Here is a 27,882-nt window from a genome sequence, read left to right as displayed (position 1 = left end):
CGATCAGCTCTCCCAACCGCGACGGCCGCGATACAGCAGGATAGAGCAGCGGGTGGCAAAGCGACCCGGAGCGCTGCGAGTAAGGATGGTCGGCGCGGCGCTCTCTCCTGCTGCAGCTCCGCCGCCCGCTGCCTCGCACCAGACCGTGTAATGGCCGCCGCTCCTGACGTCACCGCCTCGGCTTCCACTACGGGGAGGAGAAGGGAGGCTCTACATGAGGCGACGGCGCTTGCGCGGGCTTCGGGCGGTGTGACGCCTGCGCGCCGGCCGGGGCGAGGAAGACCGACCTGACCGGCGAGCAGAGGCGAGACGCGCCTGCGCCGCACAGAGCGGCACGAAGCGGCCGGGGCGGACAAGGTGGCGGCGCCTGCGCCCTGCGGGTGAGGACATTGTGGCGCAGGCGCGGGGAGGGGGCTGCCGGGAAGGGTCTTTCCCGCTCGGTGGCAGAGGTGCGGTGCCGTTTCCGTGCGACGGGTAGCGGGCGGGCAGCTGACTCCGTTAGCTTCCGGTGGTTCGCTGCGCTTACAGGGGGGCGGTGGCCTCCTTAGTGGGCTCTGCCCTGCCCGCCCTCAGCCCTTTGGCGAGAGCGTGGGCACTGCTATGAGGGGGCCGCTCTGGCTGGCCTGGCACCGCGGTACCGGCCCGTCCTGCCCGAGAGAAACAAGCGCCTTGTCTCCGGTGTGCTGAGCGCTCTCTCCTTTAGGGAGACAGGGTGAGCAGGTAGCCCAGACTGCCCAGTCTGCTCGAGTGCCCAGAGAGGGTGTTTGTAAGCGCTTCCTAGAGTCGTTTGGTTAGAAAAGACCTTAAAGGTCGTCCGGTCCAGCCATTCTCTACGGAGGCTGGTGCTAAATCGTGTCCCTCGGCACCATTTAGCTCTGTCTTTTGAACACCTTCAGGGATCGCGATCCAGCAGCTTCGTGGTGGCTTGTACTTCTCCCTGAGCACGGTGACTGTCGCTTTGGAAATAAGTCTCAGCGCAGGCAATGACCGTTAAGTCCCATCCTGCTTGTGCCGCCAGGTATTGCTTGGCTTTTAAAAGGCTGTGTTGAACTTCATAGCAATTTGCACTGAAAGAGTTCTTGGAACTGTTGGTTTACTGTGGCCTTTTAAAAAGGAATAAGTGAGGTGTACTGGAAGGTTTCAGCAAAACGCCGGAACCTAGTGGTGGACCTCCGTATTCTCACACTACCTGAAGATAAAGGTGTCACTGCAATGGAGACAAGGTGCAGTATAAGGGAATGAAAGAAATGCATCCGTGATTTGTAATGGTTATGTATTTTATGTATTAAATTATACTTAGTCAATTGCAAGGTTTCATCTAACTTCCAGAAGACACAAAATCAGCAAGAAACAAAAGATTAATTTACATGGGTTTAAATTTGGTATCTGAAACTACCAAAACAACAATGACTTTGCCTTGTCAGTAGTATTGATTATCTCAGGGTTTGCCTAATACACAGGTCTAAATTGTTGGCATTCTTTGCCTGCTGTTGAAGCAAACTAGCAATTACACAGTGAGCAAGAGGAAAAAAATGTTTGCTTTCACAGGTCAGTCTCGGTTTTCCTGGTGTCAGAGTCTAGTAGGCGTGGACTTGTCTGAGGATCTGGCTCAGTGTTTTTGCTTTTCTTCTGAACGTTTCTGCACTTTTGACTTAGATTACTATCTTCAGGTGTTCTTAGTGTTGTACTTGAAGTGTAGAAAGGAGATTGTTTTTCATTGAAACTTGACAGTGCAACTTCCTTAATACTCCCGAAACACTCTTGAACAAACAAATGCAAAGAATGTGCAACAGGAACATCATCTCTTATCTAACTTACCAAGCTGAAGCTTATTCTCCTTCATAACTGCTGACCCCACAATATAGTTGGTTGTTTTTAAGACCATGTTTAGCTCTGTATTTTGCATACAGATAGTGAAATTCTTGGTGAAACTCAAGTAGGTTGCATCCTTTAAGTCCTCATGGTGTCAGTCTTACAGTTAATTATAATTCTGCCTAAAAACCCAAACAAAACCTCCCGAAGTACTGTTATTTTTTAACTTACTTTCCTCAACATTGAGAAGAACCTGAATCTGCAATTTTGCTGCACTGTGCTTCAGCCTGGAGGGAAACAAGTTCTTCAGCCTCTTACCAGAGTCCAGCTGTGATCCAGAACAAGGTGGTCTTTGCTCTTGAATGGGTGGTCCCTTGAGGCTGGCAGGAAGAGGGCACTGGTGGAAATCCCCTTTCAACATCACCCCTCTGATATTAGCAAAAATGAGTATTCACAAAAACTTGATTTACTTGACAAAAGTGTTGCATTTGTCTCTGCCCACTTGTTTATGTGGGTCTACAAATGGTTTGAGCTGGCATAAGAAGGCATGAGTGGAGTCAGGATAGGAAGGGACCCTGTGCTGAAGGCAGGGCCTAGGTTTGGGCTATCAGCTGTAACTCCAGGCAGACAGCTGATCAGCTGAAAAAGGGGATGTGCTGCTTATGGATCGTGCTATAGCATAGTGTTAAAAGTGCCTGCCTAAGAAAAGAACCTTTTTCGTTTGAAAAGACTCAGTCTTAGCATTTAACTGGATAACCCCCACGTTGGAAAGGGTAGGTGATTCAGCACTTTTTGTCTGAAACTCTGCTATTGGCTAGGAGAGAATTCAGCACTTGGCACAGGAGATTTAGGATTCAGTTATGTGGACACAAAGGGAAGGGGAAAATCTTGTTTTCCTTCATCCCAAGCTTCAGCTCTGTGTTTTGAACAGCCTATATGTGGATCAGAAATCAGATCTCTTTCCTGCCTCCTACTTGAGAGACATAATCAATCGTTTAGAGAATCACACTTGCTTTTCTCTTTCTTAGATAGTTATCTGAGCCTTCAAAGGGGAACAAAATAATGAAAGAATACCTGCTGTGTTGGCTAAGTGGTGGTTTGTCAGCACTTCAGATACACAGTAAGATTAAGCTGTGTTTGTGAGATGGCAGCAGTACTACGCAGTGTTAATATGAGTATGTGCCAGGCTTGTGTCTATGTGGTTTGTAGCTAAGGAGATGACTGGGTGTGGCTGCCGTGATGAGTCAAGGGCAGCCCATGCTGCTGCGTGTCATCTCCAGTCACTGGCAAGCATGTGGCATTCCTTAAGCGGGATAACTCTTGGAGCTGGCTGTACTTGTGCTCACGCACAGCTGCTTGGCAAGTAACCCAGCCTGTAGTGACAACTGAAGCGAGTGACCTGCATCAGCAGCACTGTGGGCAGCAGGAATACAGAGGTGATTGTCCCCCTATACTTGGCGTGGGTGAGCCCACACCTTCAGCACTGGGGTCAGTTTTGGGCCCCTCACTGCAAGAGGGACAGTGAGGTGCTAGAGTGGGTCCAGATAAGGGCAGCAAAGCAGGTGAAGGGTCTGGAGAACAGGGCTGGTGGGAAGCACAAAGTTCTTCAGCTTGGGGAAAAAGAGGCTTGGGAGACCTCTTTCTCTATAACTCCTTGAGAGGAGATTGGAGCAAAGTGGGACTTGGTCTGTTCTCCGAAGTAAAAAGTTACAGGACAAGAGTTAATGGCCTTGAGTTGCATCAGGGGAGGTCTAGGCTGGATATGAATAACAACTTCTTCCCCAGAAGGGTTGTTATGCCCTGGAACAGACCGCCCATAGAAGTGATGGAGTCTCCATCCCTGGAGGGGTTTAGAAGCCATGTAGATGTGGTGCTGAGGGAGATGGTCTATGGTGACTTGGCAATGCTTGGATTAGTGGTTGGGCTTGATAATTTAAAGGGCCAACTATAAGGATTCTGTGGTCTCAGACTTGCTGAAGCCTGTCAGCAATTGCGGTCACTGCAGCCACAGCAACACTGCCAGTCTGGTACAAGACTTGTCAGTCTTACCTGGGCAGTGCAGGCTGGCATTGCAGGGCAGCCTACAGCTGTGGGAATGAAGTGTCAGTGAGGTGCTGTAGAGTAAGTAACACGTAAATTAGTTGTCTTTACACTTACCCTCTCTGAGTATATTGCTAGTTCTCAATAATGTGTCAGTGTGTCTGAAGTGTCTGTTGCTATGGTGTTTTGATAAAGAATGCAGAAGTAAAAGGCTACACAGTGTTGTGATAGTGAGTCCCCATCTTCTGATGTGGGGCTGCCTTGTTTCATTAATGCATATTTTGGTAACAAAGAGTACAGGCACTGCCACTTCAGTGTAGAAGTTGTGTTGGGGGGGAGAAAGAACAAAAGAGGTCTTTCCCGATCTGATGAAATCAGAGTACATACTGAGATGCTGGCCACTCACCCAGCCAAAATACTGTGTGCTTTACATCTGGAGGATCTCGCCATGCCAGGTCACCTTGTGATCTTGACTAGAAGAATTGCAAAAGATGTGAGCTAGGGAAGAAGCTGCTCATGTCAGATACTGGTGTTGCTTCATGAACAAATATTTTTTTCTGGAGTTTTGACTCATTCCATCCAGACGGTGCACAACAAAACCAGCAACATCAGTAATACTGCTATCAACAGAGGCCTAGTCACTCTAGAAGCTCAATTAAATGGTTTCTGTGTAGGGTGGGTTCTTCTTGTTAGCCACCTCATGCAGCACAGAGCGTACTGCTTGGAGCTGGCTAGTGGATAGCTCAGTCTGGTGCTGTAGAGAGAGCAGGGAGTGCACAGTTTTATTGGAAGAAGGACTGAACATCTCCTTTTTAAGTTGCTGTGGGTACAGATTCCTCACAGCCAGAAATCTGTCAGAAGCCAGGAAAAGTGCTTATCAGAAACACTTGGGGGTTCATGTTTTGTGTCCTCTCTCTCTGAGCACGACACTGAACAGCACTCTTGGTTGGTGCATCCAGCCTGGTGCTGCCTCCTGACTGGCCAGACAGGAGCACTGGTGAAGCAGGGGCATCACTGTGTACCACATTCCTCCTCAGCTCAACTGCTGCAGGTCATCTGACAGCTCTAACCTTTGGAGCACTGCCAGGACAATACTGACACTGTTGTGGTCAAATGGACAGGGATGTTTTCAGCACTCTTGAGGAAACAGGTTAACTAACCTTCTGATGCCTCACAGAAACAAAAAGAGACCCCAGTTCAGTAGATGTTTGGGCACAGGATTTAATTCCTGCCTTTTGACCAAATGATGCCATCACTGTGAAATGTGCTGCTAGGCCTGTGCTGGGAGCCTCAGGCTTGCTGGTGCTCTGATCAGCACAGCTCCTCTTACAAGTGCTCTGGAAAAGCTCTCCTATTGCTCAGGCCTTTCCATGAGCTGCCTCTGAGCACACAACAAATTATTAATACACACAAGCAGTTGTCATGGGGATAATGATCCAAAGTGGGAGCTTTAATAAGTGGCATAAACTCGGCACGTCCGACGTGCCTTGCGCAGACAGTTCCTACGTAGTATTTCCTGTGTCAGGCATGGGATAGATCTGTGTCTTTGGTTTTGTGCCAGCACATCTCAGAGAAACCATTCTATATGGCTTCAGAAATGTCAAAAATGTGGGACCTGTGAACTGAAAAAACCCTCACCTCTTGTGTCTTAGCAAGGGGCTGCTCACTTCAGTGAAACCTAAGGCAACATGATGGCTGACATACAGCTACAGCCTTTCTCTCGTCATTGTTCAGCCTGGAGAAAAGAAGGCTCCAGGGAGACCTTAGAGCAGTCTGCTGGTATTTGAAAGGGGCTACAGGAGAGCTGGAGAGGGACATTTTGCAAAGGCATGGAGTGACAGGACGAGTGCTAATGGTTCACACTGGAAGAAAATGGATTTAAGTTACATGTTAGGAAGAAAATCTTCCCTCTCAGGGTGATGAGGCACCGAAACAGCTTGTCCACAGAAGCTGTGGAGGCTTCAACCCTGAAAGTGTCCAAAACGAGGTTGAATGAGGCCTTGATCAACCTGGTTTAGTAGGAGGCATCCCTGCCCATGGCAGGTGGTTGGAACTAGATGGTCTTTAAGGTCCTTCCAAACCAGTCCAAGACTCCCTTATCTTGGTGCATGAACTTAGGGCAAAATGTGGTAACTTTTCCAAAAGAATGCAGCTGATGAATACAGCTGGGCAGCCTTCAGAGCTGTGGTGAGGATTGTTTTCCTTGGAAGGAGGCCTCAATCCTTTTTATCCTCAGCCCTCCAAGGTGTTTTACCCAAGCTTGTCTTAACACTTTTGCTCTTTAGCTGTCCTTGCAAAGTAGTACACATTGCAGTTCAACCCCAAAGTAAGACTCTTATCTTCTCATCTGTGCCTTTTTTTCTTGTCCTGGAGATCCTGTTACGCTTCAGCCAGGTAACCCCAGCCCAGCGTGGCCTTCTGTAGCCTACTAGAGTGAGTGGTGAGAGTCTCTGTATTGTACAGCTATTTCGTTTTCTCATTTCCAGATACTTACTCTTCAGTTAGTACTACATGGCAGTTGCTGTCTTAATGACCTTCATCTGGGCCAAGCAACTGGAGAGTTAAGCTATGAAAAGACTGAAGCAAGAAAAAGTGAACTATTCTTTGTGTTCCTGTGAGGTAAATGTACATTTCCTCCTTAGCACTGCTGGTTACCTTGTAGTGAGGGAATCGTGGGCCCAGCTGGGGGGTACCCAGGACCTGTGGGAGCATGTTAATGTAATACCCATGTTTTGGAAATGTCACAGATGTCTTGCATAACAAAGCAGGTACACACAACCTGCCCAAGATGGCTTGACTCTGCTGCTGCCTTGGCCATCCACCTCAGCAGCAGCTCTCAAACTGGGTTCAGAGCTGTGTCCTGGCCACTACCTAAATGCTTCCATTGATTAGGGAGGCTGGGGCAGGGGGAAGAATTTTCTTTTGAAGTCTATTTGCAAATGTGCTAAAGGACAAAGGAGAACCTTGATACACTCACTGCTCAGAGTGATTTATTCTTAGATCATGACTCTGCTTCGCCCTGCCTAACAAGTGTATTATTAGTACTAACTAGTTACAAATAATAACCTGGCCTTCTTTTTAACCTAATACTGAATCAGATTTCATTGTAATAGGTGGATTTGCTGCTCTACTGTGCTGTCTGAATATTATCATTCAGAGTTTCAGTGCCTTCCATTTAAAGTATTAAAAATAGGTGGCAAGCTGGATAATTATTATTGTTCCACATCTCATTTGCAGCCTTACATAACAGTGCTCTCACCAAAGCCTTATTTTAGGGGTGGAGTGGAAGAACATGCTGAAACAACCTGAAATTATCTGCTCTAGTGTAGCTGCGTTATACACAGCCTGGATAGTGCTGCCTCCTCTTTTTGGAGGAAACTTTGGTAGCCAGCCTAATATTAATAAAAATAAAGATAATGAAAATTTCAAAGTGTGGAGTGCCTCAGCTTTGGCACCATGAAATCCTGTGCTCTCCGCACAGCTTGGTCCTGAATGGTAATCCTGAGTTGCCTACACACAAACTGCTAGTCCTGCCAGCTCCATGACAAACTATTTGTGAGTGTGATATTAGATACATAAACATGCAAAATGAAATAATGGTGGTGGATTGGAAAGAGAATATCTCTGGGTGGATGGAGATACACTCAGTAAACCTGAGCTTCTTCAACTTGATAAGCCTGAGTTTCCTCATCAGTAATGTATTCATGGGCAAAGCACTGCCTGCATTTGTACTCACTCAGGCTATCTACTCTTCCAGCCCTGAGTTGGGTCACCTTTCCTCATCACATCCATTAATCTCAAGTGACATGGGAAGGATGAAAAAGAGTTGGGAAGAGGCAGTGGTCAGTCCTGAGAACATTAGCAAACTTCAGATGTAACGGACTCCCCAGCTCTCCCAGTGATCACAATGCCACAAACCTTGATCTCTCCTATTTTTATTATCTCTTCTATTATTATGAAATTTAATCTTTTCACCTCTTCTTTCATTGCATGCTGTGATCTCCCTCTTCAATCGACATCTTGGAGTCATCTCCCAAGGGATCTGTGGGGTCTCTCCCAACCTGGCATTCTGTGATTTTTCTTTTTGCATCAAAGCCAGCATTGTTGTCCTTGACTGCCATTCTCTTCCTCCATCCCTTTTCCTGTGCATAACTCCCTTGCTTCCCCCTTTTGAGCCTCGCTGGATCAGGTTTAGCTAGATGATTCGCAGCACCTCATAATCTATTGAAACCTCGTTCTAAATCGAGTGGCTTTTTCTCCTGAAGTTGTGTAATATTAATTAATTAAAATTAAGAATACACTGTCCTATGTTTGACTAATCAAAATCTCACCCCAGAGCTCACATGTCCACTGTATTACTGCATGCCTGCCATACAGCTGCTACACACGCCCCTCTGCTGGAAGCCCAAAGCAATAAGTCCTAACAGTTTGTCCATTTAAAAGATGATTTGTGCTGGGCTGAACTTGAGCTCTCAGCTGAATAACCAGCTGGCTGTCACTCCCTGGCAGAAGTGCATCTGACAGCTGTCAGTCTCTGTTCAGAGGCAGGAGCCAGTGCTAACCTTCCTTCTGCTGCTGTGGTGTGGAGATCTGCTCTTAGGATTGCACATCCAACACAAGCACATTCTTAGGTTGTGCACTTCACCTCAGATCACAGACTGGAAAGATCAATGAAATCATGGGTACTGTTTTCATTGGCTGAGTAATTGCTCCCTAATTAAACAATGCTATCAGGTGTGTTATCAGAGAACAGAGAGGTTTCAGAAATGTGTCATTGACTTGAGTGATTAGGAGTTCCCATTCCCACAATAAGTGGAAATTTATCACAAGAGTGAGTGAGCAGAGAGGCAGCACAGGGTCTGTTAAAACAGGCTGGGGACAGAGTGGCTGAGAGCAACCAGGAAGAAAGAGACCTGGGGATGCTGGTGGGTAGCAGCTGAACATGAGGCAGCAGTGTGCCCAGGTGGCCAAGAGAGCCAATGGCATCCTGGCCTGGATCAGGAGCAGTGTGGCCAGCAGGACAAGGGAGGTTATTCTGCCCCTGTGCTCAGCACTGCTCAGGCCACACCTTGAGTGCTGTGTCCAGTTCTGGGCTCCTCCATTCAAGAGAGACATTGAGATACTGGAGCATGTCCAGAGAAGGGCAGCAAGGGTGGGGAGGGGCCTGGAGCACAGCCCTGTGAGGAGAGGCTGAGGGAGCTGGGGGTGTGCAGCCTGCAGAAGAGGAGGCTCAGGGCAGACCTCATTGCTGTCTACAACTACCTGAAGGGAGGCTGTAGCCAGGTGGGGTTGGGCTCTTCTGCCAGGCACCCAGCAACAGAACAAGGGGACACAGCCTCAAGCTGTGCCAGGGCTGGTCTAGGCTGGATGTTAGGAGGAAGTTGTTGCCAGAGAGAGTGTTTGGCATTGGAATGGGCTGCCCAGGGAGGTGGTGAAGTCACCACGCCTGGAGGTGTTGAAGCCAAGCCTGGCTGGGGCACTTAGTGCCATGGTCTGGTTGATTGGATAGGGCTGGGTGATAGGTTGGCCTGGATGACCTTGGAGGTCAGTGGCTGATCTCACTTGTGCAGAATCAGGAGAAGCTTTCCAGCTTCACAAGAGATGCTCTGCCATGGATTTACTGGCCCACTGCTCTGAGGCACAGTGTAGCAAGTTTCGTTTGGATTCACATTTTACTGTAATTTTACAAACACCTGGCTGAACTTGCTTGGAAGATGTTTATTTCAGCAACAGCCCAAAGCTGTAGTCTGGAAGCATTAAACCCACCATTCTTGCGTTGCAGCTGTTCCTAGGTGAAGGCTCTCAGTGTACCTTTACATAAATATCCATCTGTGTCTGGATTATAGTTAACATTTCCCTTGAAACCTGGTAGCTATTGCAGTGGAAAATCATTCCTACTCGTTCTTTGAGTAGTCCAGAAAACTTCACCCTATGGCAGCCTCCAACTTGAGAGGAGCAAATGGACCAAAATCTGTCAGGAATTGCTCCTGTGTAGGTGATACAGCAAGGGAAAGAGTTTCACATTAAAGGTGTGTGCATGGCAGTAGCCTTGAGATAGGGTTGACTGTTTCCAGAACAAGTTCTTCAGGTTTTGTGTGACTGTTTAATACACTTCTGTGTTCAAGAAAATAACTTGCTCCTGCTCTGTACTATGAAACCAGTAAAGCAGGAGGCACCATGGACTGGTGGATAGATCAGGAGACCAGAGATGTCTCTTATCTGTTTCAAGATTTCAGGGCTGTTTCAACTCCCATTTCCCCTTCTGTGAAGTGTTACAGCTACTATTCATTTTGCCAGTTATATGAGCAGATTTCTTTATGCTAAAACACAAAGTAGAAGGCATTGTTAATGGAAGTCTTCACTATTAGGTGAACAAACCTTTTTCTTTAATGGCTGTGAGTGCAAAGGCTTCTGGGCAGTGTCACAGAATGACAGAATGGCAGAGGTTGGAGGGGACCTCTGGACATCGAGTCCAACCCACTGACAAGGCATCTTCAGAAGGTCACACTGCAACGCATGCAGGTGGATTTTGAATGACTCCAGAGAGGACACTCCACCACTTCTCTGGGCATCCTATTCCAGTGCTCCACCACCCTTAAAGAAGTTCCTCCTCATGTTCAGATGGAACTTCTGATGTTCCACTTTGTCCTCATTATCCCATGTCCTGTCCCTGGGCACCACTGAACAAAGCCTTATCCCATCCTCCTGCCACCCACCCTTGAAGGATTTACAGACGTTGGCAAGATCCCCTCTGGATGCAAACACTTGCACTTGTTCACCTGTTTTACATGCAAGTGCTTTCTATGGATAATGGAACAGAAAAACAGCAAATACTGCTTTTGTAGAGAACAGCCTCTCTGAAACACCAAGGGCATCTATAACATGGCTTTTCACCTGCCACCCTGCTGGACCCTCTTTTGTCCCTAAAGACCCTGAAGTGTTGCATGACGTAAGTCACAAAGGTAACTGACTTACCCTGAAGAGCAGCTGTACCAAGAGGGAAGTCAGAAGCACCACACTGGGCAGTGACATTTCTAGGTGAGTGGCCAAGGAACCATTCACCCACATGAAACTATCAACACAGAGCTCTAATGTCAGGGTGCTACTGCACAGTGGAGCTCACTGTCAGTGAAACTGTTCCAGCAGAGGCAAGCAGTCTGAGTGTGATAGATCTGTGCTTCCACTGCACTTCCACTCGTCTCTGTAGCATGGGACTGTGAATTGTACTTCTTTGGCTTTATAATTAAAGGCTGGTGCAGAGCTGCAGCCATTGGACTGAGATAGAGAGCATCTTCAGGTTATAACTTAATACAATGGGTTTGGCTTCAGTGAACAAGCTCTGCAGCATGCTGCTGGGGAGTGATTGCTACAGGAGAAGCTCCACTGTGAAAGGATTTCACTGAGTCATGCTATGACTCTGCCAAATACCAATCATATGACCAACCCCATTTAAAATGGGTGTTTCTCCATGCCCGTGTATTTCACATGCTGCCCGACAGTGAAGCTCCGCTTGACTCCACACCTGTGGGTTTGATGTCCCCAAAGCAGGACGATGTAATCTGACTGCATATGTTTTAAAAGGAGCAGACCTTGACAAACAGAACCTAGCTAGTTTGGTGTTAGGAAGGGTGTGACAGGAGGGGCTGGGTTGGACACCATTTCAGAGGCTGAGTGGAGTTAACATCAATAGCCATCAGTAGCCATCAGTCAGTGTCCTGCTAGGTCCAGGAATCAAGACAACTTTTTGAAGGGCAACCAAAAGAGAACAGTTCTCCTCATTTCTGTCGATATGAGGATTTTAATTACTGTAGTTGAGGCAGAAAAAAATAGAATCCCAAGGCAGAGGCAGGATTTTTATGTACTGCTAGGTTTTCCTGAATCTCAGAAAATCTTTATTCTGAACTGTAAATATTTGAGTGAATCTTGTCCAATCTACACTTTGGGAACCCTGCATTTTACTGCTGAAATGGTTTTTTATTTGAGGCAAGTGACAGGAACTATTCTGTACTTGTGATTCTTTACTCCAGCAAGCTCCAGCTGTAGATTCATGATACTCATGTGCCATGCAGCTCCACCATGGATAGCAATCAATACATTGTCTTCTGCATAGAAATATAATCAGGCACTGGGATGGAGATGAAATCATTATAGGAAATTGTACTGGAGAGCACACAAAGCCTCACAGTGGGCCTAAGTATCTCTGCTGCAACCCCTGCTCCCCCTCAGACACACTACAGATTAACTTGCCTCAGTCACTGCTGAGTGAGAGAGTTGAAGGGACAGGCACACAGAGCTGAGGAAGTTGAGTTGCAGTGCCCTGCTGTGTGACGTGTGACAGCACTGCTGCCTGCGTGGGAATAACTGAGAGAGCACTGAGGATTATGGGGACATTTACCTGTGCCCAGTCCCAGTGATGCCAGCTACATTGTGTCCGCTTTCAGTAATGCTGCCTTTGCCTCCAGGGCTCCATTGAAGAACAGTATGTTTAGTAACTGCAGCAAGGGCTCAAGGCTTCAGCATTTTCAGCATCCAGCTACTCAAGTGTCATTTCAGATATGCGGAAGCTGCTCTGCTTTATTAACTTTTCTTCCTCCCCTTCGGCTGTGAGGACGTTGGGGACACGCTCACACAGCTGCAAAGCCTCTGGCACTACTGAGCAGCTTCTCCTGTGGCATCTCATACTCTTCAAACTGCAGCAAAACTCCTCCATGCATGAGATAACTGGCAGCTGTCCTCAGGTGTCTGAAGGGAAGCGTCGAGCTGTGCATTTTGAGAGCACGTTACTGTATCTGATGTCATTCTGTCTCATCACAGGCTGCACCAGCTTGCTGTGCAGCAGGACAAAAGGGAAGGATTAACCAATCAGGTCAAAATGCTCAACACTAGCAAAAAACCCTGTTTTGTTTCAACACCTGTTGTAGCTTTTTGTCTGTTAAATCTAAAGGCTGCTGCTGAACAGAGGTTTAAGAAGCAGAGTTTTTACTATTGGTAACACAACCAACAGGAAAGGAAATGTTTGAATCACATCACAGTCTCCCTTGACATGAGTGAGGCCTTTATCTAAAAAATCAGTCTTTTCATTTGGAAAAGGCACTTCTTTAGCTGAGCAGCTGGGACATGTTTCTTAAGCATTGTCCATCCATGCAGTAAAATAATGGACAGTTGCCATTTTAGTTTAATATTAAAACCAAATAGAAACTGATGGCAAATGGCAGAGCTCTTAGAGCTGCCTGCTTGTTCTAACTGTGTGATATCCTCTCACAGCCCATGGCTGATGAAGCTGCCATGCAGACCTGCCTCACCTGGATAGCTGAGAGGTCTGGACTGGGGAGTTATTTCCATATTACTGAGAGGAGTACCTGTGTTTGGTTGGGGTTTAATCCATTTTCTTGCAGCAAGAAGGTTCTTTCTCACATGATGACATGAAACGTATTCACTGGAAAGGTTCTCAAACACTAACAGGCTCCCCAGGGAGGTGGTTGCATCCCCATCCCTGGAGGTGTTTCAGACAGGCAGAGATGTGGTGCTGAGAGCCACAGGTTAGCCCCAGACTTGGTAGAGTTAGAGAATGGTTGGATTGGATGAGCTTAAAGGGCTTTGCCAATCAAAACAGTTCTCTGGTTCCATGATTTCCTCTTTCAGTGGTATTTGCTAACTGTTGGGTGACAGGAGGCATACAGTGAGGAGGCAAATAATTGCTGTTTCCCAGGAGCAAAGCATTTATCAGCAGAGGTCAGTTGATTATCTGGCCTTCTGTGGCCATTTTTCTGGGACTTGGTAATTGTTTGTACCTGAGCAAACAGCATATTCCTGAAGAATCCCATTCCAGTCCTTCATGAGGAGAGCATCACATTTAATACTGACTCTAGAGCAGCATTTGCTGTCAGGAGCTCTCAGTAGGCTTTGCAAAGTCAACACCACAGATGAGGAACCTGGTGTGTTCAGCAATGGGATTATTTACCCCAACCCATCTCAGCCAGCAGCACAGCAAGGAACATGATCCAGACACTTGGGCCAACATCAGATCCAGGGGCCAATTTAAATGGAAAGCATTCTGCAGTCTTTCCTTGTAGCAGCTGCTTGCTTTGCCTCCCCTTCACACCTTTCTAGGCCTCACAGATCCTTGTTTTCTTTCTGGGATCTTCAAAGTGTGGCTCTTCCATCTCCTGGGCTTGGGATGCAGTGAGTGAAATCTGCTTTTCTGACCTCTCACTCTAACCCCTAGCCCATGGAAGCTTTTTCTGGATTTGGGACTTTAAGCCCCCAGTTCCATACTTACCCTGAGCCCTCAAAATAAATTTGTAGATAGGATTATAGGGGAAAAACTCATTAGAAGAGGAAGAGGCTTTAAAAATAGCTTGGCATCTAAATCTCAGTGTAATCTCTTCTAATTGTCCCAGCACTTGAGTGCAGGTCATGAAGCTGTACTGGCCTAGTGCCACTGAGGGCTGGGCATGTGTAGGATGTACACAAACAGCTTTATGAGGCATTCTTAAGTCTTGAGCACACCCGGCTGATGCCATTCAAGGTCTATCTATAGTAAATCTGCTTTCTTTTGAGGGCCACTGTGGCTTTGTCACACCCACATGTGACAACCCATAGAAGCAGCTGTTACAGTTAGAATCTGTCCGTCAGTGCTTATTAATTCTGCCACAGCCAGGGACATTGCTCCTGCATAAATGGGCTGGCAGCAAGGCACAGCCCAGAGAGCAAACTTGGGAGGGTTGCATTGTCCTGATGCTTAAGTCTAATAAACAATGCAACAATAAATGGGAATAAATTAAGATGTGCCCAAATTGTCCTAATCTCATTTGCAGCAGACTTGACTGAGTTAGCTTAGTGGCTGGATTCAGTGATCTTAAAGGTCTTCTCCAGGCTAAACAGTTCTGTGATGACATAAAGCAGAAATTCTTCCCCATGAGGGTGGTGAGGCACTGGAACATGTTGTCCAGAGAACGGGGGACTCCAAGCCTGGATGTGTTCAAACCCAGGTTGGAAGGGGCCTTGAGCAACCTGGTCTTGAGCCTCAACAAATTGTCAGGGCAACCTGTTCCACTGCATTCACCACCCTCATAAACAATTTTGTCCTAATGCCTAACCAAAATGCAGCTTCCAGTCTGAAGCCATTGCCTTTCACCACATCACCACATGTCTTTGTAAAAAGTCTCTCTCTAGCTGTCCTCCAGGCCCCCTCAGACACTGTAAGGCTGCTGGAAGTTCAGCACTCATGAAGTCTTCCAGTTTCCTCATTGTATTGGCTTTGCTGCTCAGCAGGATTCTTCAGATGCTTTGCAGACACCTGGCAATAGCAGATAACATAATGAGCAAGCAGAAACTGCTTCTCCCCAGACATGCGGGATGAACAAAAGAACCCAAGGGACACTTCACAGCCCGGATCACACAGACTCTGCTAGTGTCAGTTAAAGACAGGGATCAGCTCTTGAACTTGCCTCCACAAAAGATTTTTCTAGTTCCAGCCTCTTTTACTGCCTCTGCAGGTGGTTCATCCTCAGGTCACACCCAGAGAATGCCAGCACTCGAGGACACTGCCTGGCCTCCTGAATCGTGCCGCAGTTCTGGCTCGCCGAGTGGCTGCTCATCTCCCCATGTGCCCACCATCAGTCAGGGCTGACAGCAGAGCACCAAGTCACTGCAGAACACCTGTCCATGTTCTGCCCGGGTTTTTGTTTGGAACTTCCCTGCTCTCAGCAGACTTTCCTTTGCAGCTTTTCCCTAATCTCTCCTAATTCTGCAGATTCCTGGTATGCTACCTCTGTGTGCTCATCCCTGTGGCATGTCATTAATTCACAGAAGAGTCAGTTAATTCAGACATGGACACTGGGAAAACATCAGTAAACCACTGCTCCAGGAGCAGAGCTGTGCAATTACTTTCTCCTTTCTTTTTAATTTAGATACAGAACAGGCCAAAGTCATTGCAGGGGATTCTGCTTGTAGATTCAAGGCTGCCTTTTCATGTCCTGGGTGAAGCCCTGTACCACTCTCACTCCTCCCTTCTCAGGCTCCTGTCTTGGAGATCACAGAATCAGAGAATCACAGAATGTTAGGAGTTGGAAGGGACACCTGGTCCAACCCACCTGCCAAAGCAGAATCACAGGAACACATCCAGATGCATCTTGAAAGTCTCAAGAGGAGAGTCCACAATCTCTCTGGGCAGCCTGTTCCAGGGCTGCAGCACCCTCACCAAAAAGAAGTGTCTCCTCATGTTGAGGTGGAACCTCCTGTGTTTGTCCCCACTCTTCCTTGTCCTATCACTGGGCACCACCATACACAGCCTGGCACCTTCATCTTGACACCCACTCCTCAGATATTTATAGACACCCTTTAGAAACTCTTTGGAAACAGAGCTGCAGAACACTTGTAGATGAAACCTGTTTAGTTGTTGGGACAAGAGGCTGTAGCCCAAGCTGGATCTGGCTTCTAATTATATAGCATCAACATACACAAAATGGGGCTCTGTGAAGTCTAAATAGGTAATTTTGCAGTGAATATTAAATATTAGGTATTGATCCATTAAAAATATGAAAGCAACGCTTTTAAATCCTTTGTACCTGTCATCCTGCTGTCCAAGCTGCAGCCTGAGATGATGTTAGGGCTGGAAAGCTTAGGAAACAGAGGTAGCTGTGCAAACCTGTTGTGCAGTCTGGGCTTTGTTCAGACTCTGCAGAATGTTTTTCATCTGGCAGCTGTTTTCCTGTGAAATGATAAAACATTAAAACCTGAACTAAAAATAATCCTGTTGGCTGTTCTAGTTCAGGAAACGTCTATGAGCCAAGTTTATTGTTGTTTTTTTAGCTGGCTGTTATTCCAAGTCAGCTCAGCAATTGCTGACTCCACAATCCTGACTAGTTCTGTACAGTCTTCATTCACTTGCTTTTATTTCTGGAACTGGTGATAAAATACCAGCTGGAACACTCAGTCCAGCATTCTCTTCATGCACTTGAAACAACGCAGCAGACGAACATCTGCAAGAGAAGCATCCTGCAGTAACACAACCCCCAAGGGTGTCCCATAGTCCCAGGGTGGAGCATCCTTTAACAAGTGACTAGTTTTGATGCAAAATATAGACACCATTAGACAGAAAAACTGCAAAAGCATCAACATGGGGAGGCCTTGAGGGGATGTCACCACTGCCCTGGGCAGCCTTGTCCAGGGCTTGACAACCTTTTAGGGAAGAAATTGTTTCTCATGTCCAACCTAAAGCTCCCCTGGTGAAACCTGAGATCATTTCCTCTTGTCCTGTTGCTAATGAAACACTGGATTGATCTCCAGTGTAAAATACCAAAAAAACAAGGCAGCAGATTAGCAAATCTGCTCACTTTGGTCTGCTGAGTTTTGGAAATGCTTCTCTCTCAGGATCAATGAGCAGTTTTCCACTGCAGCGACACTGATTGACACATAGCTAAGTCCAGCACCCCTGTGTTGTAATTACCATGGCAATTTTATACAGCTGTCACGTTCCCAAATCACAGAATCACAGAACCCCAGCATGATGGGGTTGGAACTGACCTCAGGAGATCATCCAGTCCAAGCCCCTGCTAAAGCAGGGCACACACAGCAGCTTGCCCAGCAGCACAATGGCCAGGTGGCTTTGGAAGCTGTCCACAGGAGGAGACCACAGCTCTCTGGGCAGCCTTCTCCAGGCCTCCAGCACCCTCACAGCAGAGAAGTTTCTCCTCGTGTTCAGATGGAACCTCCTGGGTTCCAAACTGTGCCCATTGTCCCTTGTCCTGTCCCTGCCCCATCCTCTTGCCTCCCACAGGCCCTTTAGCTCTTGCTGAGCATTGATCACATCCTCTCTGGGGCTGCTCTTCTCCAGGCTCAACAGCCCCAGGGCTCTCAGCCTTTGCTCTTCACGGGGATGCTCCAGGCCCCTCAGCATCTCTGCAGTCCTAAATCCTGGACCATTTTGGCAGGCACTCAGACCAACACGTCTCATCTTTTAGCAGCTCTACATTTCCGTTATGCCCTCTGTGCTTTGAAGGAAAATGTAATTTTGTTTCTTGTGAGAACGTGTCTGTCAGCTCTGCTAAGGATCCTAGAGCAAAGAGTGAGATCATCTTTTAACTTGTATCGAAGAATATTTTCTGTTGTAATTATGTGCCAGCATCTAACGGAAATCTGTCACTTACCAACTCAGCCAGGAGCTGCAAGGGTGAGGCCAGCTCTGCACGTTGGAACGGAGCCTGTCAACAAGGACACGGCTGAGGGGTTGAATCCTTAGCAGTAGGAAACGCTGCCGGTACCACGGGCACGAAGAGACTGGTACGGATGGCGCTGGTGCCCGCAGCCCTGGGCTGTCCCGGGCGCCAGGCACACACGCAGCTTGGCAGAGGACTGTCCTCGCCAGGGGCAGGTGCGGCGGCGACATCCCGCGCGGCGATCCCGGGGCTCCCGCAGGCTCCACAGCCACACCTGCTGGCTGGCGAGCTCGGCACGCCGGGAGCGGCGCCGGGAGACGGCTGCCAGCCGCGCTGCCCGCTCCGACCCCTGCCCGCGGTAGGGCGGGCGGGGAGTGGCCAAGCCGCGGCTCCTCACGTCAAAGCCAGAACCTGTCTCCTAAGCTGCCGGAAGCCACTGCCCCTTCAGAAAAGGTGATTTCGTGCTGCCTTGTTCTGGCAGTGGACTTTGCTTTGCTCAGCCTGCTTCTGGATGGCACCAAACCGGGATTCCTTCCCCGCGCAGTGTGTGATTTCTCCCTGCGAAGGGCCAGATCCACTGCTTTTCCACGATCAAAGTTATGCCCATGAGGAGCAGGCTCAGCACAGGGAAGACCTGGCCAGTGTCTGAATCCACCCACGTTTGTGTGGGAGAACATGTAATGAATGTTTTCACACCATCCCAGAACGCCAGCGTGGTGGAGCTGGAAAGGCCCTCTGGAGATCACAGGCTCACTGGATGTTAGGATTTGCAAGGGCCCCAAGGAGATCATCCAGTCCAACCCCCTGCCAGAGCAGGACCATGCAATCCAGCTCAGGGCACACAGGAACACATCCAGACAGGCCTGGAAAGGCTTCAGAGAAGGAGACTCCACAGCCTCTCTGGGCAGCCTGTGCCAGGCTCTGGGACCCTTACAGGAAGGAAGTTCCCCTTGTGCTGAGCTGGAGCCTTCTGTGCTGCAGCTTCCATCCATTGCTCCTTGTCCTGTCCCAGGGAGCAGTGAGCAGAGCCTGTCCCCCACCTCCTGACCCCCAGCCCTCAGATGTTTATCAACTTCTATTAAATCCCCTCTCAGTCTTCTTTTCTCCAGACTCTCAGCCCCAGGTCCCTCGGCCTCACCAGGCACTGCTCCACTCCCCTCATCATCCTCGTAGCCCTCCCTTGGACCCTCTCCAGCAGATCCCTGTCCCTCTTCAGCTGGGGAGCCCAAAATTGAAGGCAGCACTCAAGATGAGGTCTCACCAGGGCAGAGTAGAGGGGAAGGAGAACCTCCCTCGATACACCCCAGGATCCCATTGGCCTTCTTGGCCACCAGGGCACATTGCTGTGCTACAGATGTTTTCCACTGGGACTCTCAGGTCCCTCTCCACAGGGCTGCTCTCCAGCAGTCACCTCCCAGCCTGGACTGCTGCAGTTTATTATTCCTCCCCAGGTGCAGGACTCTGCACTTGTCCTTGCTGAACCTCATCTGGTTGCTCTATGCCCAGCGTTGTCTGTTCAGGTCTCACTGGATGGCCACACAGCCTGCAGCTGTACCAGCCAAGCCTCTCAGTTTGGTGCCACCAGCAGACTTGCTGAGCAGACTCTGACTGTCTGTCTGTCCCCTCATCAATGTCACTGATGAAGATCTTGAACAGGACTGGACCCAGCACTGATCCCTGGTTACAGCTATCCAGCTGGACCTGGCACCACTGATCACCACTCTTTGAACTCTATATTGTAACCAGTTCCTAACCCACCTCACTGCCTGCTCTTCCATCCCACACTTCCTGAGCTTGCTCACTAGAATATCATGGGAGACAGTGTCAGAGATCATCCAGTCTGACCCCCGCTGCTAAAGCAGGGCACCCACAGCAGCTTGCCCAGCATCATGACGTCCAGGTGGGTTTGGAATCTCTCCAGAGAAGGAGACTCTACAACCTCTCTGAGCAGCCTGCTCCAGGGCTCCAGCACCCTCACAGCAAAGAAGTTTCCCCTTATGTGTAAGTGGAACCTCCTGGGTTCTAGTCTGTGCCCACCGCCCCTTCTCTTATAGCTGAGCACCACAGAAAAGAGTCTGGCCCCATCCTCCTGTCCCTCGCACTACAGATATTTATAAGCATTGACAAGATATAGTCAGTGGGAGCGATCCTGTAGAACTTTAAGGAGATTCAGGCTTTGTGGGAATTTGGGGGACATATTCTTCCCACCAGGAGAGACTGCAGAACCTGGACCTCTTTAGTTTGGAGACAAGGAGCCTCGGGGGTGACCTCATTCATATTTATAAATATGTAAAGGGCAAGTGCCTAGAGGCTGGAGCCAGGCTCTGCTCGGTGATTCCCAATGACAGGACAAGGGGCAGTGGTGGAAGGTGAGGCAAAGAAAGCTCCACAGAAACACAAAGAAAATGTTTTCCCTGTGAGGGTGACACAACACTGGAACAGGCTGCCCAGGGCAGATTGTGGAGTCTCTCTCTCCAGAGTTATTCAAAACCTGCCTGGACATGTTCCTGTGTGACCTGCTCTAGGTGACCTGGCAGGGGGGTTGGACTGGGTAAGCTTTCGAGGTCCCTTCCAGCTCCTGACATTCTGTGATTCAGGTTCCCCTGAGTATCTCTGCTTTGCTGCACACACAGACAAGCCAAGGGCAGCTCAGTGTGTGACTGACTAGGTCACCAGTGTAGCTATGGATTTGGACCTGTTCACTTAATTAGATTATTCATATGATTCCGTTACTATGACTCTTAATCTAGTGCTATTGTGTGTCTGTTCTCTCAGAATTATTTTTTCACTGCACCTACTTCAGTCCCAGCTGGGATGTCTGCATCCTGCGCTGGTGCTGCATAACCTAGTTCATGGGTCGGGCTCATAGTTCTGAAGTGGTGCAGAGGGTGGGTGGAAGGTGAGTTATTATTTTAGTTCCCAGTTCTAGGGTAGGTAAGGGCCCCAGAGTTTTATCTAAATTACATTGCAGGCAGTATTCCCTTCAGGAGCACTCTGCTGATTGAGGAGTGTCCCAGAATACTCGTTTGTTAGACGGGCTGTGAACAGACTGTCAGGGTGGCTGTGGAGCTAGGCATCCACTCAGGGCTTCTCCACCTGCCGAGCTGCCCCTTTACAGCCATCTGTCCCTGTCCCTTCACTCCCAGGTGGCATTCTTGTGTGCTGCCCTACCCTTGATGCTTTTGTGGCTGTGACTGATTCACACACACAGACTCTGAAGTTCTTATGTTGTTCTGGCTCTGGCTACTTACTCTTCCTCCAACAATAAGGTCTTCTCTGAGCATATCGGAAGGTGCAGTGGGTTTGACAGCCTGGCTCAGGCAGATCCAGGCTCCCTGCCAGCAGCGTCTCCAGACCTGCTTTTCTTTATCTCACACTGACATGCTCCTCTTCTGCACACCTGAGGGATATTGCCCAAATTTAAGACTGCCTGTCTGGAGCTTACTGAATGAAAGGGCCCAGGTGAGAAAGGCAGAGTCCCTGTCCCATTAAACTGAGACATTCTTCCATCAGCAATTTAGAACATTTGATTTACAAATGTAATTATTGACTAACTGAGGTGATGTGAAGCATTCTCTGGGAATCTCTGTTCCTCCTCACTGGCTGTTTGGATGGCAAACAGATGTTTCCACCTAAACAAATACATGAGATATCTGCAGGATATGGACTCATTCCTCTCTAAATGCAGAGGAGACCAGGTTGCTGTGTCACATCCTCATTCTGAAAGAACTTCCTTCATCCCTCCATTTCAATTTCACTTCCAGCCACCACAGCCAGATGATAGTGACCACTTCCAAAGTGGCTCCCTTTATCATGTCCCTTTGTGCTGTCTATGTGGCATTCTTCTTAAATGTGGGAAACCTAAGAGAAACCTGAAAAAACACACTCAGGCAAAATAACAGAAGTCCTCCAAGAAGTTCTCAACATGTTTGTGAAGGATTTTGAAGGGTTACAATGGCTCCTAATGCTTCCCCTTCCTAATGCCACTCATCCTGGCAAAGCTCCACCTCATTTCTAGCAGTCAAGTTGACATAACTGAACACCTCCTGAAACACTCCTGCAGCACAAAGTCACCCCTCGCCCTCAAAATCCTGCAGGTCTGGATACATTTCCCAACTATCAGAGATTTGGAAGGATGTAACAGAACTAGAGAGGGAAGGAGTAAAACCCTCTGCAGTGCTGCATTTCAGCCTCAGGAGGAGAGCTTGGCCCCTGTCCCCCCACAAATGAATGAGATCCTTCATTCCTCTGCAGCATTTTCTGTCACCAGAGAAAGAATGAATCAGACAAGCCTTCTGCTGGTGAAAGCTTCACTGAGCTTTACTCAACAGAGGGCTTCATCATTTCTTGTTTGAGTGTTTGTGGTGTTAACAGGGTGTTAGGAATGCCTGGTATCACCACTGCCATTATGCTGAATGTGTAAAAGAGCTTTTTGCCTGTCATTTATTTTAAGCCTTGATGAACAAGTTGTCTTTGTGGAAGAAGACATTTTAGGTATGCTCTTTAAAATTAAATAGAGCAAGCTAGTAAAAAAGAAAATGCATCTCAATTAGATTATTCTTCCTCCATCTGCTCCCTCAGATCTTTTTATGACAGGAAATTGCCTACTGGATTTTTGGTTTGCTTAATGGAAATGGCAAAACCTAAATCCATTCCCATTCCCACTGAGATCAGGGGAAACACGATTTGATCTCTGAGCAGAATCTATTTTTTTCAAGTCCATTATTGTCTGCAGCTAGAGACTGTAGTAATTATACCATCAGTGAATTAAAATTAACTTCAGAGTGTATGGAACTGCGCACTGTCATTTGCACTCCTGAACCTCCTTGGCATTTCTGAACACCCCAGCTTCTCTAAGGAGCCACCTCTGACATGCCACAATCTTTATGTGCAGACATTCACAGCTGAACTGGCCGAGCTCCTGAGAGGAGTCAGGGCAGCAGACTGGAACTGCATGGGGGCTTGAGCAGAAGGTGTGATTTAGTAGGTTAATTGATGCTTTCACATGTATCAACGGGCCAGGAGTACTGAATTTTGGCAAATCAAAGCACTGTTATGTTTCAGACACATTAAAATAATCTCCAAGTGTAGCACAAGCAATGCAGCCTTACCTGCTCTGAATCCTCTTGGATGCGTGCATTTCCTGTGTCCTAAACCTCCCTGCCCACTGCAGAACAGAATGACTCCTGCAGCCATGGGATTACTCCCCTTGGGAGAATTAACAAAGGTAAACAGAAGGAGAAACTCCTTTGGTGTGAGGGTGCTGAGCCCTGGCACAGGCTGCCCAGAGAGACTGTGAAGTCCCCTCCTCTGCAGAGACTCCGAAACCAATGGCTGCTGTGCATGACTCTGCTTTATCAGGGGGGCTGGTCTGGGTGATCCCCAAGGTCCCTTACAACCCCCACAGACAGGAATCCTGTGATGTTCAGGGAGAGACACGAGGGAGAGGAGCTGCACACCCCAGCAGGGATTTGTGTTCCAGATGTATGGTGAAAAGCATGGATTGCAGCCACACTCTGTCAGACAGGGCTCTGCATTGTCACTTGTGGGACAAATTGTACATGAGTCATGATGAAGTTTGAAACTCAGACTTCCTCTACTCTTTGTCTGTAAGGCAGTGAGCTGGAAAAGCCTTTGCCTTGCATTAATAGGATGCTGTACTTCAAGAAATAACATCCCTGAAAAGCTTGGTCTCCTTTTAAAACACTCTGAAGATGAGGTGTCCTCCTGCTTGGGAAAACATGTTACAGACAGGTAATAAACCAGCGATCGCATTGTGCACCACAGTCTCCTTCTCGTATCCAAATGAGGACAAGATCTCTCCTCAGAAAGCCTGCTACATTCAAACCTGAGGTGAATCAAACTACACAGCACTGCTGTATTCCTCTCTGTGCTCCTCTTGGAGAAGCAGGTTACAGAAGAGCAGACCCTTCCCGCTGACTCATTCTGCTCCATAAACTCTAGCTGAGGCTGAGAAGAAGGGAACTAGCCGGGTTTGCTGGAGAGCTGATTGCCTTCCCAGCATAACTGCTGCAGCACGCTGATGTTGCTGCTAAGCATCACAGCCATCTGTAGCTATCGGGCGAACGAGAGTGCAGACAGGGACTGTGGCTCCTCCCTGCAATTCCAGACCTCCTCTACAGCATTTCATACTGTCACCATAAAGTACAAAATAAAATCTTTAGTGCAGAGAAGAACTTTTACCTGAGCATATATGGGGTCTTTCAAGGGCAGATCAAGAGCCCTGTGCCATTGTGTAACCACACCGTCTGTACAAATATAACCAGCAGTAGCTAGTGATTAAGCAAAACAAAAATCACAAAGTTTGCTAATTCCTCCTGGTGTTAACAAAATATTCTTAGGTTTGAGATCATAGAATCATAGAATGTTACAGGCTGGAAAGTAGAGATCAAGTACAACCCCCTGCCAGAGCAGGATCACCTAGGGCATGCCACACAGGCTGCATTTAAATGGGTCTTGTAAGTCTCTAGAAGAAGAGACTCTGCAGCCTCCCTGGGCAGTCTGCTCCAGGCCTCCAGCACCCTCACTCTAAAAAAAGTGTCTCCTCATGTTGAGGTGGAACCTCCTGGGTCCCACCTTACACATTGTTCCTTGTCCTGTTACTGGGCACCTGTCACATTCATCTTGACACCCACCCCTCTGATATTGGTAAATGTTGATCAGATCCCTCTCAGCCTTATTCAGACTAGCCAGCCACGGGGCTCTCAGTCTCTCTTCAGAGGAGGGATGTCCAAGTCCTACAGTTACCCTCATACCTCTCGGCTGGACTCTCCCCAGCAGGTCTCTGTCTCTCTTTAACTGGGGAGCCCAGAACTGAACACTGTATTTCAGGTGTGGTCTCAGCAGGGCAGAGCAGAGAGCGAGGAGAACCACCCTAATCCTGCTGGACCCAGGATACCATTGGCCACTGTGGCACAGACCCTGGCATAGAACATGGCATAGAATCATTGCATGCACTGGGTTGGAAGGGACCCCTAGAGGTGATCTAGTCCAAGTGCCCTGCAGCAAGCAGGGACATCCTTGTACGGCAAAGGAAGGGACCAGGAAAAGGAAAAACAAACACCCCCAAACAAACAAAGCACCACCAACAAAAAAGCCAAACAAACAAAGCCCCAAAACAAAAGCACAAAATAGTTTCAAAAGTTATTAAGATGCGAAGGCATGGACTGAAAACGCCCCTCTGGCTCCTCCAGAACTGCCTCCGAGGCTCACCCTGCCCTCCCCTTCCAGCAGCATCAATGTCCTGCTGCTACTGCAATTAGCAGCTACTGAATGCAGGTGACTGGCAAGATAGAGCGGGGCTCCTGCACGGCACACAGCAGATCTCTGCAATTCCCCAGCCATCCACAGCAGGACAAACCAAAAGTCATTAAGAAAGATGAGACAGCATGAAGGAGAAGGACAAGGTGGGAACTGGGAAGGATAAGCAAGTGCAGCAGCAGAGGAGACAGCTGGCACGGCAGGAACACAATGGGCTGGATGAAGTGATGAATATTTTTTGTTTTTCAGAAGGAAGATTTAGACTGGACACAAGGAAGAATATTTTTATGCTGAGGATGGTGAGACCCTGGCCCAGGTTGCCGGGAGAGGTGGGAGATGTCCCATCCCTGGCACCATTGCAAGTCAGGTTGTTTGGAGCTGTGAGCAACCTGCTCCAGTTGCAGCTGTCCCTGCTGACTGCAGGGGGTTGGACTGGATGAGCTGTAAAGGTCCCTTCCATCCCAACCCTTTCTGATTCTATGAATTAATTACACACTTGGAAAATACCAAATGGGTCCAGGTTAATGTGGGGTTAGCCACATATGCTACACCTCCATGCTCTACATATTTCTCTCCACAGTTCTGCAGCATCTTTCCTTAAGCTGCTCCTTAAGGCTCTTGTGACAACCCTTGTTAGTGGTGTCATCGATGCTCAGTGCCAACACCACTGCCAGTTTTGATAGGGATACTGTGGAAAATCATCTGCAAGGCAAAGAGACGCTAATTTTGTAGGAAGCACATAGATTACTATCTTCTAGGGACTTATTGTAAGTGACATGTTTGCTGTGTAAGCCAATGGTATTTAAATGCCCGAGCCTGGACTGACACTGAAGTCATTCTTGCAGACCTTCCGTGGACATTGGTCTAAAGCCAATTATTACCCTTTAGCTTTTAGGGGAGATCTCCCCACTTCTCCACACTGATGCCAAAATAGCTTCGTGAGGAAATATTTGTAGATAATCTCTCTTCTGTTCAGGGATAGCACAGATCTGGTATAATAAATACACCACCCCCTTGATGGCCAATGCACACTGGGGATCCTGGGAAGAGAGCCAGAGCAAAGTGATGTAATCCACAGCTGACAAAGAAGGCCACTTTCTTGGGCCTATTTGCCCTTTGGGGAAGCTAGGGCAGGACATGATCTGAGCTGCTACACTGACCTTCAGTTACAGAATCAGGAGAAGGCTTTCAGCTGCTTCTGCTTTCCCACTCCCGTGCTAAAGGCAGGCAGGAGCTCTGGTACAGAGCTACCCACAGGAACAGCACTGCAGGAAGCTACTCAGCAGAGCTCACACATGCTCTTCCACTGCTTGGTTTAAACTGGGGCTGCTTTTGCCAATATCATTTCCCAACGTTGCTTCCCAATGTTAAATGTGCTTTGGACGCTCATTTTCATTTGGCAGCCAAGTGCTGCAGAAACCATTTCTTTTCACGGCGTTTTGTGCACAAAGCAGTCCACATGTCTCTGCACACCCCAGCAGTGATGCAGCTCTAATTCTCAAGCCTCACCTCCCCCTCATTTTACACATTTAAAGCTGCCAACATGTATAAACGTTACCTCTCTCGTTGTGGTTTTAACAGATTTTTCTCGTTTCCTATGCAGTGTTTTAGTGGCTGCTGGTGGTCTCATGTCCAGGTGCTGGCACTCGCTGCTGCTCCTTGCACTTCCCTCCCACTTTGCCAAGGCTCTCCCACACGTCACTCTGGCCTTATTTCTTGATGGAAAGACTGAAGTGTCGGCTAATTTGAGGCATGTAGTTCTTTATTATTATTTAGGGTGATTCAAGAGCATTATCGGCTGCAGACAATGGCATTCACTACCCCAACATTTTCTCAAGTCCTCGAGACTCCGACTCCTCAGTCCATCTGCTTTTAAACATATATGGGGACAGAGAACCAACTTCACATTCATACACGCCCAGGAGGCACCTCCAAACCGCACCTCTGAACACGTGCCATACTAAATGCAGAATGAACATCTCACGGCAAATAAACAAGGCAGAACAGAGGCGTAACTGGGAAGGACCCGGCGCGACGCCGCCGCTCCGAGTGGCTACAGCTGGTCTGGAGAGCTGCCGGCGGCTGCGGAGAGACGGCATCCCCAGACCCGCTTTTCTTTGCAGCGAGCACTGCACAGAGGCCTGCGCCGCCGCTTCGGAGGGGTGACAGCGCCGCCATCTGCGCCGGGCCCTCCAGCTGCTACCGGCTACCCTCAGGCCTGCCATCCCCGCCAGGGCTACCAGGCTCCGCCACCACGACAAAGCAGCGACGCGGTGACGTCAGGGGCGGGGCGGTGGCGCGGTGACGTCAGGGGCGGGGCGGTGGCGCGGTGACGTCAGGCGCGGGGCGGTGGCGCGGTGACGCCAGGGGCGGGGCAGTGGCGCGGTGACGTCAGGCGCGGGGCGGCGGCGCGGTGACGCCAGGGGCGGGGCGGCTCCAGGTCGGTCTCCGGCGCGGCGCTCCCCGGCGGTGGGAGCCGATGGGGACTGTGTTTTGTCGGGCGGGTACGGCCGCCTTTTCCTCTGCATCTCCTGGCGTCGGGCGTTCAGCAGTGCTGGGCTGCTGCCCCCAGAGGCAGAGCTGGCACCTC

At 48.7% G+C, this 27,882-nt stretch overlaps 2 long non-coding RNA genes across 6 annotated transcripts; one reads left to right on the top strand and one right to left on the bottom strand.

Annotated features, from left to right (window-relative positions):
* Window positions 1-5: 5 nt before the first annotated feature.
* LOC135185444 (uncharacterized) lies at window positions 6-27,621 on the top strand. Of its 5 annotated transcripts, none has more exons than XR_010306487.1 (3): window positions 6-380; window positions 6,339-6,471; window positions 26,896-27,621. It is a non-coding gene; the product is annotated as an uncharacterized LOC135185444 (long non-coding RNA). The 5 variants fall into 5 exon arrangements; XR_010306488.1 differs by lacking the exon at window positions 26,896-27,621 and adding an exon at window positions 23,663-24,311; XR_010306485.1 differs by lacking the exon at window positions 26,896-27,621 and adding an exon at window positions 15,351-16,425.
* LOC135185445 (uncharacterized) lies at window positions 11,704-16,489 on the bottom strand. The gene is made up of 3 exons (XR_010306489.1): window positions 16,422-16,489; window positions 14,983-15,151; window positions 11,704-12,680 (listed from the first exon to the last, which is right to left on the bottom strand). It is a non-coding gene; the product is annotated as an uncharacterized LOC135185445 (long non-coding RNA).
* Window positions 27,622-27,882: the final 261 nt, after the last annotated feature.

This window comes from Pogoniulus pusillus, chromosome 22, assembly GCF_015220805.1.
Source record: "Pogoniulus pusillus isolate bPogPus1 chromosome 22, bPogPus1.pri, whole genome shotgun sequence".
NCBI lineage: Eukaryota > Metazoa > Chordata > Aves > Piciformes > Lybiidae > Pogoniulus > Pogoniulus pusillus.
The sequence above is the reverse complement of the archived record's forward strand: the minus strand, read 5'-3'. Positions and strand labels throughout refer to the sequence as shown.